We start from the raw sequence: 15,224 nt of genomic DNA on the forward strand, positions 1-15,224 counted from the left end.
ACGTAATTAACAAAAAAAAGTAAGTAAGTAAATTAATAACTAATTTGAAAAATACGTAAAATGTTTTGAGTTTTGCAAACTTCTGAACAACAAGCCATTTCTCCTTCATACAACGCATTTTCATACCAATATTATAAAATGTTTGTTATTTTAAAAAAACCTGTAAGAAACAATTATACATTCGCTCCTGTATTTCAATTTTCAAAAAAAAATATATATATATATATATGTTAAACTAATGTAGAGTGGGGCAGCAGTACTACAAAACCAGTGTCAAATGCAGAAAAGCAGGACATAGAGAAGATATAAGAGGATAATTTCAGAGCTGAGTTTGTGAGCTTGCAAACTAGCTAGATTATCTTTCTGCGTATATCACAGTGGGTAGGCTGTGATATGTGAACCGTGACTGATGCAGTGCTGTGGGGGGGCAAGAATATAAGTTTAATGTGCCTCACAGCACTGCAAAGCTGTCTGCTGAGCTACTAGCTCTCTTTTGTCCTTTTTAGTCTCGTTAAAGTGCATCTGACTTGCCTTCACTTTGGTTTTTCTCTGCTTAGCGCTCTCAGTGAAATGTGTTTCCTGTTCATATTATCCAATTCTTTCCTTTGTCAGTGTTCTGTGTTAAACTCCAGTCAGTCCACTTGACGTCTGCTATTAAAGCTGTAATCTATTTTGCCCTCAGAGCGAGGGTAATGAACCGTCACGCAAAACAACCCATGACTTCCAGTCAGTGATCACCATGAGGGTAACAGGAAGCAAGGTAAACAGACTAGCATTATTTTCAACTTTTAAAAATAAAAAGGTTAATTTCCTGACAAAAGTGGATTAAACTTAAATATTAACATGTAAAGAATTCTCTAAAATGCTGGATAAATTGATGGCAAATGCATTGGGGAGATGCTGCACAGTACTATGAATAACTTTGTGGTCCTTGCACCATTCCACTCTACATTTTGCACATGTATATGGAGAAACAACCAAACTGTTAAATTACTTGGGCAATCTGCCTTTTCACTTGTCTGAAGCAGCAACAGGTCTATCCTTTTTCAAAGATTTAGTTCTTTTGGATTGGCTCCCTTAAAAGAATATTTTCTTATGGCTACTACAGGTCCTTAATTTAGTACCACATTGAGCCTTGTGTTTTCTTATTGCTAATGCTTTGTCTGTTGGTAAGCAACACTTTCCCCCCCCTTTCTCTTTCCTTTCCAAGTTTCCTTTTAACTGCAACCTGTGGCTCCTTTTGCCTCTACATTGGCTCTTACAGTTTTGACCAAAAATGATGTGGAACTAAACAGGTTTTTTGTTTTTTGACATACATCTTAATACAGATAGACTTGCAGTGGTTTCTCCATGTGGTTCTGGTCTGGTTCAATATCTGCATAGAAACTGCAACAAAATTAGACTATTGGAATAAGAAACACCTTTCTTTTGTTCAATTATCCACTGACCCCCAATTATGTTCCAATTCGGGGGCATTTAATAAAATTAACGTTTGCATTGCTTTAATCATCAGATTTTCATAAAACTAGAACAAAAAAGACATTGTTTCAATTAGATCTTGCATTTAAGTAAACATAAACACAAAATGGGTTTATAAAATAAATTTTATATGATATAAGTGCAAAGTCCTAAGAGCAGTCAAGGATTTTAACAACCCAAGCCGAGTGCTTTGTAGAAGCAGCTGCTTATTGTAAAACTTATATTTTCATTGTTTTAAAACCTCCAGATAGAAAAGCAAATCTGGTACACATGTAGTTTATATGATAATTATACAATAAGCTTGAGCTTATAGAGAAATGTATTTACTAATAAGGTCAAAAATCGCTTTTTGCGTTAAAAGTTGTTGATCGCAAAGTGAAACAGCTGGAAAAGCTTCACTGGTAAAATTTAGCTTACCAGTGAAGCTAAATTTTACCAGGTTCTTGTTTAGGACCTAGTTTAGAGAAAACTAGGTTCTTGAGCAAATTTTCTTGATGGCACTTATTGTGAAGTTGTTTTGACAGCTAAATCAGTACAGATTGTCTCAAAGACGCAGCAGCACTAGCAGAGAATTGAGAACTGCATTAATGAAAATCGTTTTGGGGTGATTATTAAAGCAAATCGATCAACAATAATGCAAGTTTTTTTACTGGAAAACTAAGAAATTCATAAAAAACCCTACAGTGCATCTAGACTGCCCAGAAATACCCCATTTTCTTTTGTAATATGATGCATCTTTGCAACCTGTGCATCATGAGCACTATGACTGGTAAAAAGGAAAGCAAGGAGAAGAAAAAGCAATATTTCAATGATCACAACCCATATCACTGCAATATTTAGATTAAATTACAAGGGATGTATTTGTGACATATCAATATATTAACATGCAGATCCTACATTTTTAAATGTCACATATCCAGAAATTGATGCAACTTGGCAAAAGGCAGTGCAGCAGTGATAAGTGTGTGTAAAGTAGAATAAAAGGGAGAACACCTGACATATATATATATAACTTTCCTGATGCAGTCATTTTGTGTGGCTTGTATGGTCTGGAAAATGAAGGAGTTCTTGTACAAATCGTGGTTCACACAAACAATAGAAGCAAAATATACTGAGCAGTCAAAACAATAACCCCCCCCCCCCCCACTTAACTACCCTTGTTGTCATAAGAGCCTTCATAACACTTGATATAAGCAGTTATTGTGTCTAAAAGCTTGTGGGGATCAGAGCAAACAACACAGATGCTCGGGTCCTGGAAATCAGAACAGTCTCTGAGCTCTTCTGTCTTAATGTTGAACCACAAATGTGCTTTCAGAGTGGGCGTTTTATGTCTGAGCTACGGGTTATAATTTGAGGAGGAAAGAGATAAGATTACAATTTCACTTTTCAAGGGGGACAGGCTCACTGACTTGTCTGCATCAATCCTGTAGAATTGGTCCAGTACTGATGAAGGATGTGACTGAACTGAATGGGTTTGGCTACGTATAAGTAAAAGCAAAGTAATTAATGATGATTATATCTAAGCTGGTGAAAAACTCAGTTTCTCAGAAAATTTTTAAATTACATAAGACCAATAAAAGAAATGTTTTAATACATCGAAATTGGCCAAATGAAAAGCAGGCACAGAACATACTAAAAATTTATTGCATCTATGCTGTGTAACATGGAGCCAATCATAGTTGGTTCTGGTGTGGATTTAATAATTGTTTTAGCTTGCCTCTTTTGTTGGATCTAGTGACTCTTTTCTTCTTCTTGACAATACTCAATAGGATCTCTACCTTTAAACTCTGGATACTTTGATTTTTAAATTAAATGCAAACTTTAAGAAGACTTTGGACCATCAGAATCAGTCCAGTAAAAAGGGGAACGATATCCAATTATTTGACCGTTTTCACCCACAATTCCCACTTGGGCAAACTCTCCATCAATCTGCAGAAGTTTAGGATAGCCAGCATGGAAAACTGGCACAAAGATATGCAAGGGAGCAAAAAATAGGAGTCTGCAAATATAAAAGGGTAATGGATTCATCTAGACCTTAGCTTATAAGGCTTCATGCTTCTTATAACTGAGCAAAATTTAATTTATGCCTTCTGAGGAAAACTACACTCAACAATTTAAAACAATGCAAAATAGCAGTGAACTTCAGTGACCCAAAGGAGTCAGGAATGTGGCATAAGACAGCAACCTTGGAAATAATAAAAATACAAATTCAACACATTTTTAGCTGCACACTGGTGCATACGAAACACCATGTTAGACAGGAGATATCTATGGAAGAACTTTAGTGTCATTAGATCAGATTTATTTTCTATATTGAATTTATAAAAACAAGATTTTTTTTAGCGTGTGCAATCATTTTTTTCAGTTTAAATCTGCCAGTAAAGATTTGTTTCGGCAAAATTGTGCTGACACATGTGGTAGCCTTCTGGTGACACAAGCCAAAGCAATCAGCACTAGATCAAGTCGAGCAGCTTTTAGCCAATCAAATTACATGCATTTGATCACGTGACACCAATCCATGAAAAATATATCATAAACATAACTGAATGGGATAAAAATTCAGTATTATAATTTCAATGTTTAAAAAAAGTCTGATTCAAATTAGACAGTATTTCTTTACTAGAAGTTCCCTAATTTTGTCCATGTGAGTTTCTGCATAGTTTTCTCTGTTCTGAGAAAACTATGCATTCACAACTCTATTCAGTTCACATATTAATTAAAATGTACATTTTTGCCTCCAGGAGCCTGTAAAACTGATTAAGTCGATAACTTTAGTCCAATCACGATTTTATAGCCAATGTGTGTGACATATTAAATTAATTGAATTAGTAATAAATATTATGTATTAAAAAAATGAATTCACTGCTCATGTAACCGTAATATAAAGTGAAACTGCAGTGTATAGATGGGATGCATTATGAGAAATACGTTTTTTTCTACAGTTTGCACTCTAATTTGCCTAACAAGAGGAGAAGGCTGGGAACATTATTCCAGAATGCACTGACTCAGGACAAGACATTTGGTTACGCATGCACATCATATGCAAATCATATATTCATTTAAAAAAGGTTTACAGTTATATAGGAATATGAGGCTATAGCCGAGAACCCAACAAATACTTACCTTTTAGACACAGAATAAAAGGTAAAGACTCAAACGTTTCACAACAACAAACACACAAGAGACTCAACAGGTTCAGTCTGGACTTAGACTATGTGGAATCTCACTAAAGTCATCACAGTTTTCACTGCAGTGAAAAACGGTAAGTTTTAAAACTTCAGGTTCCCCATCAGTAGTCCGATGTATTAGTCAGTGGGAACAGGAAAAGCCAAAATTAGTCTGACCCTGTACGTTTGACAGGGTTGGTTAAACGTTAACACAGGAATATACAAAGGAGAACACTGCACGCAGTAACACACAGACAGACAGACGAGCGTTGTGTGTGTTAGTTTACTGTTCCTCCTCATTTGGCTTAGCCTGTTTGGATTAGAGTCACCAGCTAGAGGCCGGACCTAAGCCCCCCGAGGCCCTGCTGTCACACAGAGTAAATACAACTGTGTGTGCACGCTGAGCCTCGCCAAGCCAACAAGAAACACCAGATTCTTTGGCAATTAGCATCAATGCGACAGGACTACTGACATTTAAGAGGAAGATGTTCCTTCTGCCTTTTAGTAAAGACTGAAAATGTCCTTATGTAACAGCAACTGAGCCCAACTTTCACTTTTTTTTCTAAAGTTACATCTCTTTCACTACACATGAAGTTCACACTTCGATAAGTATTACAAACAGATGCCATTCTAAGCCATTCCAGTAAAGCAACATAAGGGAAATCCTACTGGCTTTGCAAGTAGGGATGTTAAGATTAAACAATTCACACTGATACAGCAATGTGAAGGTGGAAGACACAAGTTCACTTGTTGAGCCAGCTGTGAGAAGTTACAATTTTGCATTTTAAATGGCAATGTATTGGTTTTCATACCCTAGTATCAATAAAATGCAGTCCAATAAGTGAGATATTTCACACTTCTATTTAAAAACATAATTCATTCAATTATGAGATAGGAGGAGAAGTTCGTCTTTGAAACGATTAGTGCCACTAAGGAAGATGAGCGAATCAGAATGCTGAGCATTATTTCTACTTTTGTCAGACTCTCAAAATTATTTTCTACACTTGTCCAGACATTTCAGACAGCATACAAAGTCTGTGAAAGGATTTACTCAAAACTGAAATTATGTTTGCTGCTCCTGACACTCCTGTGAACTAACATATATTTTTCAAACCTTTTGAATGCTAGCAAAATTGATCTGCAGCAGCAGTTTAAATAATAACAAAGCAAATGTTTTGTCCTTTGAACTAAATCAAAAGCAGTCAAGATTTTTCAAGAAAAATGTTGAAAAATCTTTAGAAAGCCTGGAGATCTGTGAATTAATACGACTTTGAAATATTACAATAAAGTCTGGCTTGAAAACATAGTTCAAAGTTCTGACATGAGTTATGAATGTTAATGCATCATATAGGGACAAGAAGTCTTGCAAAACAAATATTGAGCAGCTTCAACAGACTTGAATCATTTTTTGCAACAGCCAAGTCATAAAGTAGAGCAAAATCTTTAAAAGCATTCTTAGAACCATGTTCAAAGAAAAACAAATCTTATTACTGTAGCCTCTCTGTGCATTCCTAATGTCTGGCATTAATCTAAATGCAATAAAAACAAAGCCTTTCAGTTCTACAAATAATAGAGTATGTTTGTTCATCTCTAATCCAGAAACTGCTTCCAAAAAACACACTTTGAAGATCATGAGACACATGAACCAGATGCACAAGTCAAAATTTTTGACCAGAAAGAAGACAAAGACACAATCACACAAATACTCATGTCTTGCACATAGCTTCAAAATACAAGGTTATACATGAATATACAGTACAGAAAAAAAACATATTTTTGTTACTTTTTTCAAATAAGCTATTTCGAGGTATGATTTGTGAAGTATTACCTGCATTATAATGTGAAGAAAGTTTATGTATATCTTGTTTCTTTCTTTTTTTCTCACTGCTGAGCCACTAAAGAATTTGAATTAAAAAACACCTTGAAGTACAGCTACCAAAATACGGCTTTTCCAACATATAGTAAACTTATATTTATTCCTAAAGTGCTTTGAAGGACTGACGTGGCCTCAAGGGCAGAAACCAGCATGATGCTCAAAGACTTCAAACACCAGTGTCAGCAAGCCAGCACTGTAAAAACAGCATGTCAACACCACTTAATACAAACACACTAAAGACCCACAAAGCCCCATGTGACTGTGAGCAGCTGAAACGAACAAATCAGCAATTAGCTAACAATCGTGGAGGCCAAAAGCCAACAGAGTTTGTAAAGAACTGCACAGAGAGAGAATGGACTGATTCTGTTGTAGGTGTTGCATCTTAGACATCAACAAAGATGATGGGACAAGCTGGGACACATGCATAAATGTTATCAGGACATTTAAGTAGTAAGGCATAAGAATGATGCTCTGCTTTAGCTTTAGCGGCACATAATTTTTCAGTGAAACCTGACGGTATAACTATAACAACTGATTCATCAATGAACTGTGCTGCTTTTGCTCTTTGTTAAACAGAGCAAACCAGCGACTTCAGATCTGTATGGTGGTTTTGTTCAGATTTTACATTTAAATAAAGTTTTTGCACATTGCTTAGTGGAAAAACAGTTCATTTTTTTCCTTTTAATTTGTATGACTAAACATGGATTTCTAAAAGACCAGTGCTGTTTGTAACATGCAGCTACAGGTAGATACCCAGTGTCGGACAAGAAAAACACTCACACAAGTCTGTCACCAAGCATTGTTTGGTTACAGAGTGACGATGTAGCACGTGTTTATAAAGTTTACGGTTTGGAAACCACAACAATTTTCCATTGTGTCTTTCCCACAGGTTAAATTCCCTTTAAAAGGATGCTACTGAAACATATAGATTAAGCAGAGTTTCCTTCAACTGTATGAGCAGAGACAGTCAGAACTCAACTATTGTAAACCAGTTTAATATTTTGTAGCCAGGGAGGATTTTTAAACCAAATAGATGTACCTCACTTCTTTCAAGTGAAAATTTACTTTCTATAGAGTTGAATTCTTTCAAGGACAAATTATGGATTTTGAGATGTTATAAAATATATTAGAAGATATATTATACATTGTACTTACAGATTTCATCATTACAAGTAGAAATTACATTTTAAGTAATCAGGACTAAATTCATTGTTGAAATCTGCAATTAAGATTTTTACTAGTAAAAGTATGATTTTGACTACAGATTTACATTTTTGCCACCTGATAAATGATTTTGATACGAGTGTGTTCTTTATCAATAAAGACAAACTGGGAAACTAACAATGTAGTAATAAATACATTATTTATGTAAACATCAAATATTAATGCTTATCATGCTCCCAGTGTAACACTATAGAGAGCAGAGTGGTGATTATGGTAACTTTATTATACGTAACAAATAGGGGTGCACCATTTTATCGGCCAACTGATTTATTGGCCAAATGACTTACCAGTGCAGATTTTCTTAATTTTGGGAGATTTGGGATCAGCTGATACTTACACGTGAAGCCAATCTTATCTACCTCAGGAAAGGTCTTAAAATCAACCACTGTCTTCTTCTGCTCTCTTGTGAAAGAGATTTGACTGATAGACCTGCACACCAGGTCACGTCTGCACATTTACAGTTAAAAATAGTCATCCCACTGTTGCAGACTCAGCAACTTTCTTGCTATATTTAGCAACATTTCAGACAAAACAAAATTGTTCACGTATCAACCAAAATTAGAGTCAGCAAGTCAGGCTTCTTAAAGATTGGTAATCAGTGATTGGCCAGAAAACTGTAATCAGTGCACCATAGTGAATAACATGTTTTAAAGGGTTTACTAAATCCAGTTGTTATTTATACATGTTTTTGCTTTAGTCCTCTACCACTGTGTAAATCTGTTAGTCATTTAAAACGTTGTCACTCAAGCAGAATTTAGTCCATGAGTTTTTTCCTGACTATCTAGCTGAGAAAATCTAATTACAAAAATATATGTGGTTCCATATAAAAGCGTAAATTATGGTAAATAGCTACAATATGTTAAGTTGAAGCAATAACAAAGCCAGCTGGTTGAGATCAGGAAATATTTTCCATCTGGCAGCTGTTTCAGATAGCTAACTCTGTCAACCAACCCTGAGTGTGCAGTGAGCACCCATCCCCACTACCTTTCTTCCAGTTCCGGTGTTCTGTTTATCTGTGCTACCCTTAAATCCGTCCTACCTTGTGGTAATGCGCATGCGCACATCGATGCTACGTCACGTACTGCCTACTCAGCAGATTTCTTATAAATACGTCCTACCTGTGGAAGTTTTGTTTCATGTGTTTAATTTCATCGAAGATTACGGTAAGCTTTATTTAATGTATTTTATACCTGGCTTTCATTAAGCTGCTGTATTACTTCATGTTTTTACTTTACATGACAGGCAGCTTATAAATGGCTTTAGTTTGCTGTCTGCAAAGTTGTTACTACTGTAAACAAGTTATTATTTGGCAGTTAATCAGGAAAAAATATGTTGTTTTTGGGCTATTTTGTCCCTATATTTTAAAATGTTTTAGTTTAATTACACTCTTTATTACTAAACTTTGCTAAATAGATGTCGGATTGAAGCTGTGTAATAGCCGTGTAATATTAGTGTACATTAATCATATTCTATCATTTCAGGAACACAATGACCTGCGCAGTTCGGTGGACACATTGTGGCTGCGCTGCATCTGATAAAGTCTGTCATACAACGGATTAATGCTCAAAAAAGAGTTGTGGTGATCTGTTGTCTGTGTTTAATTTAATTCCAATAAAAACCTGTTTCCCCTGTCTGATACTGTTTTATTCTGATACTGTTTTAACACCTTCGTGTTTAAAATATTTTTTAACAGGGATGATATTCTAGTAAAAGGATTAGTGCATACATCTATAGATTTTCATTTTAAACGGGTAGGATATTCAGATGAAGGAAGTGATCTTCTTGTGGTTTCATCATGTATATAGATTATTCCAATGCTAAGCTAAGCATAACTCCTAAGCTTCCACTTCAATCCCGTCACTCAAATAATGTTATCCAATATATTTAACATTAACACAACCCGCTATAGTTTTCTGTTTGTAAACATGACGGTAGCAGTTTTGGACATGTAGCACTGACAGATAGACTTACCTATCTATCCGTACTACGGTAGGAAAATCTGATGATTTTCACTGATAGTCAGAACACCAGCTACAAAGAAAGGATTTCCACTGAGTGAAACAACACAAGCAGCCAGTGAAGTGGCTCACCTCAGAGGCCAGTGTCCTGGCTACAGCAGACTAGAGTTACAGAAAGTCACAAGCTGCTAACAAACTGGACAAGAACAGCAACAGATTACATTACAAGGTAAAGTTACATTCACAGAAAGCACAGGGTGTGTGCATTTGTCTTAAAGTGCTCCAGGTGAAGAAGCTAAACAGATGCAATATACTTCAGCTTTTATAAGGTTGAACTCCAGTGGTGGTTTAGGACCAAATTGACCAGAAGGGCTTAAGTGTTTTTTCATTGGAGGCAGAGACAAAAAAATTAAACAAAAAAGGTCAATATTCCATAATTTAATATATTCAGTGAGCAGACCCAAAGAGCTAAAGGTGCAGCACCTACAATTTTAATTCACTGTTGAAGTAAAACTATAGAGATAAAAAAAAATAAAATTTGTATAAGGAACCAATTAACTACAAATTCTGTGCCAGCACATATAATGAGAATAAACTGATTTAGTACCATCTCTTCAGTACAAAGGCCAAGATTAGCTCTATTGGGGAACTGGCCCCTTTTGGACCCTGTCTGGTACCATACTGAACACCATCTGTTTGGATACAATTATCAATTAAAATTTCCAATATGGCTTTTAATTTTAGTTTCATTTTAAAGTTACATGAATTGTTATATTAGGTTTCTTTGAGTGATTATGGATGCTGGTTATACTTCAGGTTGAATTAGGACCGTCTCCTCACATCACAAAAGCAAAGATACAAACTTTTTTCATGAAGGAAACTCATAACAGAATTAGTTATTAGTCAAAAAACAGTGAACGTTTGATTTTGATTAACCTATGAGATGTGAGCAGCTGTTAAATCACTACCATCGCAATTTTCTAGCAAATTTTAAAACACATTGGACAAGAATAAGAGGTAGTCTCATTATAAATGCAACATGAGAACAATTAACCTAATGAAACCATATAAAACTTGATTGCCTTCCCTTAGATCAGCGCCCCTCTGGTGCTCTTGGTGTACTATGCTTTAACACAACAGTGGAAAACAAGTGAGGAAAGTGGGGTTTTTTTCTATACCAACCAATTTGACTGGGAGTTGGAAATTGCAATTCTTCTTCTCTCTTTATTGTCAAATCAGAGGTCAACTCCTGCAATGTTTAGCGTCATTGCTTAAGCTAAACAAATTTCCAATACTGAAACCTTTTTTCTTGACCCTTCACTTCCACTGCATCTACATGACAAAATGAAAAATTCAGACAGAATTATATGCAGAACATAGCCATGGTTAGGATTTAGTACTTTTGGTGTTGCCCTAGACCTTCAGGGTTCATGCCAAGCTTTTAGGATTGATTGAATTTTCTCTGAGGTGTATTTTAACCGTTTCTGTTGATTTTAAAAGTAGAATATTTAAAAATATATATCATCATACACACCAATGATACACAACCATATGAAAAAGCAATTTCTCCCATCAAATCAAAATTTAAAGAATTTGCTAGAATATTTTACAGTGTTTGTGTTTCAAGAAACCAAAACAACTACAACCTCATAAAACTGACTAGACACAGATTACGAATAAATAAATAAAATCAAGAACTCCAGCATTCATAATTCCTCTTAAAAATTAAAGTAAATATATTAAATGCATTGTAAAATATATTTAAGACCCATTACAGTTACATCTTGGAGATATAACAGAAGTTGTGGACTGAAAGTGCAAAGATTTACTTGTTTTTATTTTTATGAGGGCACCTTTTTCCTTTGCCCAAGTGGAGACACCAACATAAAAACCCCTACAAGAAAAAGGCTAATTAGCATGTGTGACCCAGTCAGTGTTACTGTCGGCTTTAGTGATTAACACCACCACAGTTGACCTGGACCTGACCAACAGTTGGTCGACAGCTGGCTTAAACTTGATCTTGGCCTTTTACAATCCAAGATCAATTCTTGGTTTTGTTTGAGGTCTGGCCTTCCTATTATTTTAGGTTTTTTTTTTATAAGGATAATAGCAAATAAAACTAAAAAAATGTGCTGATGGTTCATTAATAGACACAGAAGTTTTGAACCAAACATAAAATAAAGGAATTTACTGATCATCTGCACCAAAGTACAGCCCTCTAACCTTATTTTATAAAGCTCAAAAAGTGCTCAAAAATACATGTTGTTGGTTAACATATTAGATTAAAAATGGTGGATTTTTTTTTTTCCTTCTTGAAAATAAATCAGATTCTTTAGATTTTGATCCAACCGCAGAGGAAAAATTGTCTGGTTCTGATCTCTGGCTGATTAATTGACACACATCTACCTTTCACTTTCATCTCTAAAAGGACTGCCAGTAATAATTTGAATAATAACTTCAGACGCACCAATTTCTTGCTTTGCTTTAAATATTTTAGCAACATCTTTGTGCATTAGAGTCGAGTAATTGAAGTTTCTACAATTCTTGATCATTTCCAAAAACCCAAACCTTTTTTAAGTTGCCCAATATAATATATAACTGAACACTTCTTCTGACCTCATATCTGTCACTAATAATCCTGCATTTATCTCTCCCCCTCATTTCCCGAATCATGCACCCGTGTTTTCCACTCTCCTGAGCTCTCCGTGACACTCATTCGCTTTAATAGTTTTCATGCCTCTCCCCGTCCTCACCTCCTTCCTCCTCCGCCTTTCAGCTGGTTGGTTTGAGATTGTTTCTGACAACTTCAACTGTGAGATTTGTCTACAGAGATGCTCACACAGCCATTTTTAGGACATAAATTTGTGCATAATGGGTGTTCTAACGCTTCTGAAATTTCCATGCACATAAAGAAGAGGAGAAAACTGCAACTTTTGGATGTGTCCCCTGTCCTTTACACTTGAAATGGATGGCTAGACTGTCTCACTAGCATGCAGTCAAACTCTCCAGAGCTCTGCTAATGAGCTAATATTGGAACCAGGTGTGCTGAAGCACAGAGGCATCTAAAATTCTCAGGACATCGACCCCTGAGAACTGGAGTTTGAGATCACTGCCACAAAATGATATTCTTTGGGCTGTGAGACTCCAACAGTTCATAGTGACTGGCCATTATAAACAAATGAAGAAAACATGGAACAGTGGTGAGCATTCCCAAGAGTACCTAAATTACTTCAAAGGAGAATCAAAGACTCATCCATGAGGTTATAAAAGAAACCAATACAACCTCTGAAGCCTCCTCTTCAGTTAAGTATGGTTTACTCTTTAACAAAACATTTCTATTATAAACCAGCAAAGGCAAGCTATCTTTGAGTTTTCTCTGCCAGTTCATAAATCATGAGTGAAGAAGATGCTATCCTGTACACTTGTGAGTTTAAGAAACAAGGCTGGCAGTGAGGAATGGCAACAGGTGTCCCGTGCCATAGGCATCATAATTTCTCCCATACTATTCTTTTTTAAAACAATGGATGGAAACAGTTTTTAGACAATGGAATAGGAAATGGAGTCTAAAAGCCCATTTTTAACATACTTTTCCTGAGCTGAAAAAGATTACAACTTAATTTCCAGGCTTCTAGAAACCCTGCAGCATAGCGCTGCTTCTCCCTGCCACTGTTTTCTAATATCCTTTTTTGGCCTGACAGTAAACCAAACAGAATCTCTAACAAACTAAACTTATTTCATTTTTTACGTTCTCATCTTTTCCTTTATGGGCTAAGAAAAGAAAGGATTATGTTTTGTATTTTAAAACCTGGAATCGTTTTCCTGCCCCCGTCCCCTCACTTTGATCCCTCTCCTCTCCCATTGACTTAATCTCCCAAACATCTCTCCTCTTATCATCTCCCTCTCTTCTGCTTCATCCCTGCCTGCCATGGAGTAGCAGTGAATTATATCTGCTGAAACCACAGTCGTGGTGTGAGGAGCAGCAGCAGCGGTTAAGACGACAAGAACCATCTGATTCTGTATGGCTGCAGAGGAAAACGAAAGCTCTTAGAATTACACAACCCGCTTTGATCACAGGGATGAGTGCCATCATCTGATGGATCCATGCACAGTGCATGTATTTGTATGGCACCATCCTAAAACCTACTTCCACAGTCAGTTTGGTTAGTACTTCTGTCTGAGTAAACAGTTCGATGACTGTTGCAACAATACTTTTCTTTTATTGTTTTGGACCCCCTCACTCCCATCAATTGCCTCTTCACCCAGGCTCCAGCTTTTATTTCCTCTCATTTCTGAGTGCTAATGCCACCCAAGTGCCAACCAGAGCAGCCTTAATCAATTCACTGTCGTCAGCAGCAATGATGCCTTTCAACTCTCTTTTTAAATGAGATTTGCACCAGAAAGAGGCACCGGCCGGCTGTATTCACAGTCAGGAGGCTCCTTCAGTTCTCTCAAGTTGGCCCTCTCTGATGTATATGTGTTCATGCCTGCGTGAGTTGGGGTGCGTGTGTGCGTGCGTGTATAAGTGTGTGTTTAGTATCTCCAGAGTTAGATGCAGCAGATGCTACAGCGGGAGGGAGCCACATATCAGCCTTGATTTTCTGTGATTAGCATATTAGCAGCAACCTATTCCTCCCCCCTATTTCTTTCAACGCATGATGTCAGAAATTGATGATCTGCATTAACACAGCATGGCATACAGCCCTAAGCTTGCAGAACAAGACTGAGCCAGTGTGGAAAAACAGAAACGACTGGGAAGAAACAATGTTAGCGTTCCTGGAACATGTCTAGAAGTTAAATTTTCTGCCAAACCGAAATTAAATGCGTCATGTAACTATAAAATGTTGCACAACAATTCCTGTCCGGAGAATATCCACAACAAGGCTGCTGCAAATGATAATCTCTATTTTACAATTGTTGTGAAATATGGAGGCTCCACTGGGCGCCACAAACGCACATAAGGTCCCACAACAAAGGCTAAAGTTGCTTTTATAAAAATGCAATAAAAGTAATTATTTGGGAATATAACATTTCAGTCCCAAAAGCAGAAGTGTAAACTCTCCTCTGTCTGTTTTTACCATCTCCCAGCACCCCCAAAAAGTCCAAAGTAAACAGAAACCTCTACAGTAATTACACTACGTTCTTGGAGTCATATATAACTTACTATATCCGAGTCTGTGAGCTTCTGTCCTCCTTCAAATACGTTCGGTGGAGCCAGGCACTAAAACAAGGCAAACTCCACAGCTCGGGCACGCATGGTCCTCTCACGCCCAGGTGTCACAAGCCGGTCCGACCTGTATGAGCGGTTGACGCTCGCTCCGCCGCTGCGCGAGCTTCCCTCAACGAAAGACACCTGCCATGTGATAAGCGCGATGCCTTCACTGACTCTTCGGAAATACTGCACTAAACTTGAAGGAAATAGAACATATATTTACAGTCTATATAAAACGAAAACAAAACCACTACGACAGTTTCGACATATGTTTGAAATATTTAAACTCATTTTTGCCTCTAACATTGTTA

At 36.6% G+C, this 15,224-nt stretch overlaps 1 protein-coding gene and 1 long non-coding RNA gene across 9 annotated transcripts in view; one reads left to right on the forward strand and one right to left on the reverse strand.

The window, feature by feature from the left end:
• ppfibp2b (PPFIA binding protein 2b) overlaps nucleotides 1–15,006 on the reverse strand; it is a 75,581-nt gene extending 60,575 nt beyond the window's left edge. For 5 of the 8 annotated variants that reach the window (XM_032586870.1, XM_032586829.1, XM_032586837.1 and 2 more), the window contains exon 1: nucleotides 14,866–15,005. The gene's annotated coding sequence lies outside the window, so the exon portion shown is untranslated. Of the gene's footprint in view, nucleotides 1–14,865 lie in introns of all 8 variants that reach the window. The other 3 variants (XM_032586853.1, XM_032586907.1, XM_032586819.1) reach the window with 2 other exon arrangements.
• LOC116735212 (uncharacterized) lies at nucleotides 2,486–9,377 on the forward strand. The gene is made up of 2 exons (XR_004342351.1): nucleotides 2,486–8,909; nucleotides 9,228–9,377. It is a non-coding gene; the product is annotated as an uncharacterized LOC116735212 (long non-coding RNA).
• Nucleotides 15,007–15,224: the final 218 nt, after the last annotated feature.

This window comes from Xiphophorus hellerii, chromosome 2 (assembly GCF_003331165.1).
Source record: "Xiphophorus hellerii strain 12219 chromosome 2, Xiphophorus_hellerii-4.1, whole genome shotgun sequence".
In the NCBI taxonomy this organism is placed as follows: domain Eukaryota; kingdom Metazoa; phylum Chordata; class Actinopteri; order Cyprinodontiformes; family Poeciliidae; genus Xiphophorus; species Xiphophorus hellerii.